General features: G+C 34.2%; 1 long non-coding RNA gene across 1 annotated transcript; it reads left to right on the top strand.

Moving 5' to 3' along the window:
* Positions 3,857-4,357, top strand: LOC110271255. Its single transcript, XR_002361762.1, has 2 exons — positions 3,857-3,907; positions 4,020-4,357. It is a non-coding gene; the product is annotated as an uncharacterized LOC110271255 (long non-coding RNA).

A 5,848-nucleotide genomic window follows, 5' to 3' on the forward strand; every position in this document is an offset into this window, starting at 1 on the left:
TATAAACATCTATATTTTTTTATTATACTATAAAAATTAAAATTATAATATTATGTTACTATAAATATGGGTAATACGTTCTTATTTTACATTTATAGTTTGAGAATATTAAAATTATCATAAAAATTTGTATTATTTTATTCTCTTGATAAACTATTTTAGATATATGTTTTGTAGGCATCAAATGAGAGTATTGAGTTATTTTTTAGTGATTTTAAATTATTTATTATTTATTAGAGAACTTTATGCATTAGAATTCTCTAATAATTTATTTTTAATTTTGAGTTGATTTTGATATGTTCTTACTTCACAGTAAAACAACATACAAAAATTTGTTGGTGGGTTTAAGAATTACTAAGTTATTTATTTATGGTTATTGAGTATTTATGTCTAATTTATTGAAGAAAGTAGATTACTAAAATCCATTAATAACTATTTAGAGTTAAACACTTAACACTAGATTAAAAAAATAAATAAATAATACATAACATGTTACATTTTATTAATCAAATTATTATAATTCAAATTAATTTTAACAAAATAATTTAAAATGATAATTTTAATCTTATCACGTGCATGGCACGTGTTATTATACTTTTTGTATCAATATAATTAAAATGATTAAAAATATTTTCGATTGATAATTAGTTTAACAATGCATTAAATATTAATTATTTTATATAATTATAATAAAAATATTTTTCCAAATTAGTATAATTATGCATTATTCATTAAATACTAATTGTAATATAGTTATAATAAAGATATTTTCTAAAATAAATTTAGAAGAGATTGTAATTTTTTTAAATTAACTATTTTTGTCTTAGTTATACTAAGAGCAAATAAAAATAGAAATAAAAATAACTTAAAATCGAAAATGGAAAGAAACTTCATATTCAAAAGTTTAAAAATAACATATTAAAGAAGAATAGTCGTAATATATAAATTGAGGCAACAATTTAAATTTAAATTAATCTAAAACTAGTTTAATCAAATACGATATTAGAACTGAATTACTTAAATAATATTTAATCTATTCTAGTCCTTAGACACGTATAAATTAGAGTCATTCTCGTAACGACAATCAACTGAAATTACATCATAAGTTCGAATATTTAGAATTCTTGCAAATTCAGACCATCTCCTTGTTAAATAAGCTTCATTATCTGCTATCCATGCAATACGACAAGGTATATAATTGTCACATTGAAAAACTAAACTGACCTTTATTCCTCTCAATGGCATTGCATTGATGTAAAAGCTGGCAGGTAATTTCTGAAAAAAATCACAATATGTTATAATTATTTTAATTACGAAAAGTTTAAAATAAGAAAATTTGAATATATTACTAATGATTGAAATTGCATCTTCGAATTTGACACAAATTTACCAAAACTGAACTTAAATTGAGAAAATTCAATCTCATTATATGCTTAACTTTTATAACACCCTACCACACAAAACTTTATGCTTAAGCCGTAACATAGAGGTGATGTGGTATTATGACCTCTAAAATAAATAAGTGTACATATAATAGTAGAAAGAATATAATAAACTAGGAGCCTTGAAGAGCAGAAGAAATAAAAATCGCAGAATAATAGCGCAATGTTAAGAAAACGAGTTAACTTGGGTAAAAAGAAAGCTATAGCTATGAAGCATAAGATAACAAAAGTAGGAATAGAGGGCCAAAGATACAAAATAACAAGCTCCTAACTCAGCCCGCAAAGTCAAGGCTAGCCGGAGAATCTACATATATATACATATCCAAAACCCAAATTTACATAAACAAAATCCTGTCTCTCCATAAGCCTCTAAGAGGGTCAAAAGGATCAAGTCATGCGGAGAGGAAACTAAGTACATATATATACATAACTATACAACAAAATAACCTAATAACCACTTCGCTTCAGAAGTCCAGACACCTAATGAGGTGCCTCTCGACTTGCATCTGAAAAATAACAACATAGTATGGGGTGAGAACCAGAGGTTCTCGGTATGGTAAAGGTGCCACACATATAAGATATAAGGTCCTGGGAATGCCAGAGGTAATCCTAGAACGCCAACACTTAGATCATAAAGCTTAAAGTATTAAACAGAAGTCATAAAGGGTGGTTTTCTAAGAGTAACTAAGCCTAACTTAACTTAATCTTGAATCTAGTCTTACCGCCTTTCCTCCATACCTCCATCTCCGACAACATATCACAGACAAATAAACAGATAAAGGCAAATATAAGAAGGTTACAAGTACTGCAGGTAGCAAATATACATTTAACATAGCAAATACACTTAGGCACACCCAGTTAATGCACAAACAAGTAATTCAAGTAATATGCACATGATGCATGCATGTCCTATGGCTGATGAGTCTCATCTGTCGATTATCAAGCCAACCCGATAAGTTCAGTTTGCTAAACTTTTGGACTATCCCTCGACGTGCATCCCCAAGAGTCTATGCATAGCTTTTTCTCAAATAATTAATATTGCTCAATGGGGATAACATTCCCGGGAATTTATAAGTGCCCGATCACCGTTACGTCGTAATGTCAGACCCAGAACCTTTGAAAAGTCTTTTTATGATCAAGTCTCAAATCATATAGTTATTTATAGCCTTAATTTCAGAAATTTCTCTATTAAAGAAAATTAAGGCAAGTTGTGATTTATTGAATTTGAGACGAGTTATGATTATTATCCAATTTTATAATTATTGGATTATTTTCTATATTTAGATTATAAATTTGGCAGATATGAAATAATAGGGGGTTTTACATGGTTTGGATTAGATCAATAATATTTTAAATATTAGTACTGCTATTTTGGAAAAATAGAGAAATTAATTATACTATTTCTAATTTTTAGTTCTGGGTTTTCTATTGAAAATGATTTGTAAAATTAATGAAAAAATAGTATTTTTCTATATACAATTGGTGTTGGATTTAATTTGGATTTTAATTACTATATTACCCTACTTTTATTTGAAATTACGAAATTACCCTTGGACCCAATTTTGCCCTAATCCTAAAATTCAACACACATAACCTTAACCTTAAAAACCCTACCCAGTTCCCCTGACCCGGTACACCCCAGGATGCCTAATGCAGCAGCAGCTGCAAGCTGATTGAAAGAAAGAAAGAAACAAAAAAAAAAAAGAAAGGGAAGGCATAATCGGGAAAAGGGTAGAAGAGAGGGAAAGGGGGACTAAGCTGCGGCGAAGAGGGGAAGGAGGAGCGTCGCTGCCGCACCGCCGTCGCCTCGTCCAGCTGCCGCCTTACCGCCACCATGGCGCTCCGAAAGGAGAGAGAGAGAGAGATCGGGCAGAGAGAGGAGACCGAGGGCGAGGGAGCGCGCCAGGGAGAAGAAGAGGCGTGGCTTGGTTGCCGTCCCTAGACGCCGTCGCGTCAGGCGCAGGGGTGGTCACCGTCGCTGCAGAGAGGTCGCACTGCCACTGCTGCATCCTCGCCGCCAGCTTCGCCGGATCTGGCCGTCGAACTCATCCTTTTCGCCGCCGTTGGATTCGCGAGTAGGAGCGGGAGAAGAAGTTGCGAGCCAAGGCCGAGGCAGAGGAGGCGCTGTGCCTGGTAGCCGCCATCCCGTCACCGCCGTCTACCTTCGTCTCCGTTGATCTGCAACTCCGTGGTGCTTAGCTAGAGCTTCTGCTACTGTCGCCGGAGTTTTATGGCCATCGGGGACACCGCCGAAGCTTTTGCCCGTTTCTGTCGCCGGAGAACCTCGCTGCCGTCGCAGGAGAACTCTTCCGGTAAGGGTTTTAATTGAGGTTTCTGCCTTTTTGGATTTTGAAAAGGTTTTAATATTGCGCGGTTTTTATAGTTGATCCACCGAAGCTTCTGGCCGCCGTCGGAGCTGCCGCCGGTCCAGTTCGAAATTGCAGCTGCTTCGTGTTGAAATTCCGGTAAGATATTATGTTTCGAATGCCCTACGTTAGTGTCTCGTACGTGCATTAAAGCCTATACATTATTAATGTTCCTAGAGTTTAGTAACTGAGGTTGCTTGTTGTAAATTAGAGCTGATTATGCTGCTGCGAAAATATGTGGGGCTGTGCTTTGAAGCTGCCTTTGATTTCGAGTTGAGGCGAAAAGAACTTATGAGGCATTTAGGTTATGGAATTTGCGTTCTGAGGAAGGGGCGCTTTCCAAAATCTATGTTTTATGTATTGGAATTATTATATATGGATACTGGTGTGAGATATTGTGTATTTGGTGATTGTATCGGCCTTATGTATGGTTTGATTTGTCTCGATCGATTATGAATGTTTGTTGGTTGGTTTGTTGTGCGGTTTTGTGAAACTGAATGATTTCGAGTTGATTCCTTTAAAGATTTGAGGTCGAGTTTAATCCATTGAGAATTGATTTGGATTTAGTTGATTTTCTTGATAATGTAAAATATCGAATGCTCTTTTGAATTCAGCCTGGTTTACTTTAATTGACTTAGTTTTGGACAAATGATTTGTTATTAAACCGTTTCTTTAAAGCTTTGGAAATGAGTTAAATCGGTTGATATTGAGTTGATTTTGAAATGGTTTCATTGAGATATGCCACTGAGGCATTTAGCTTGCTTTTGAATTAATTTCTGGTTTTGAGCTGTTGAAAAGGAATGAGGAACGGTTTAGTTGGGACCCGAACTGGGTGGCAAAAGTCCAATTTTTAGGAGAGATGCTGCCAAAATTTCTATAAAACCCGAGTCTTTATTGAAATGTTGTTTGGAAAAATGATGAGTTAAAGACTTCTACTCTTTTATTTGAATTATCAAGAAAAGGATGATTCATGCTTTTGAAATAAATTATTAAAGAGGAAATTGTGATTTAGTCTTGCTTCTTAAGAAAGGCATTGTATCTCTTTCAGGAGAAAGTTATTTAGATGAAACTTATGTTTTAAAGATGTTTTAAATGTGACAATGGCAACATCTTTGAATTTGACTTGAGGGTTCCAATTAGAGGAGTTTCAATGACTTTTAAAGAACCTGAATGTCTATTGACAAGTTTCATTTTGAAATGTTTTGAGAAAGGTTTTAAGTATTCTTTGAATTCTGAATTCTTGCAAGACTAAAACCATTTTGAACAGTTGGAACGTTCTGGAATTTATCATGGGGGTTGAAGTTGGTTTTGCCTAAGTAAAGGAAATAGATTTGAAAGAAGTGAATGATTACGTGACTCGGTTTGGCTTAGATCCTATTTTATTACTCAAATCGGAAAGCTAAGGTTTTAATGATTTTAAATGAATTTGGCGAAATGAGTTATGTTATTCTCCCCTAAAGACTTGGGACTCTGCCGGAAAACTTTTGGTTATAAAATCCCATTGTTGGATGGGTGATTTTGAATACTTTGAAATAAATCTTTAACTTACCATGGTTTTGGAAGTTTTGGAAAGAGAATGCTGAGAGTGGCTTTGTTTTAAAAAGGGAACTCACTTTGAGTAAATTTGGCTTATGAGCCTGAGATGATTTGAGAAACGAGATTTCTAAAAGCCAAGGCTGAAAAGAGTTGAAACTTGATTTCAAAGTGAAATGATTTGAGAAAAAGTGATTTATGGCTTAAATGCCGATTTTATGAATTGATGATGTTGAATGTGGAAGTGCTATTTTGTTGTGAGCCGGAATGGCTATGTATGTTATGAATATTGGCTGGTTCTGGATTGAACCGTGAGCCGAAATGGTTGTGTATGCTATGAATATTGGCTGGTTCTGGACTGAACCGTGAGCCGGATGGCTGAGATGGATGTTGATCCATGGATGAGAATGAATGCATGTATATGCTGAATTATTAATAATTGAGATTTGCACTTCCACTATTGGAGATAAGAGTTTTCTTGGGAGAAAGCAGTGTCTAGCCACCACG

Source organism: Arachis ipaensis, chromosome B04 (assembly GCF_000816755.2).
Source record: "Arachis ipaensis cultivar K30076 chromosome B04, Araip1.1, whole genome shotgun sequence".
In the NCBI taxonomy this organism is placed as follows: domain Eukaryota; kingdom Viridiplantae; phylum Streptophyta; class Magnoliopsida; order Fabales; family Fabaceae; genus Arachis; species Arachis ipaensis.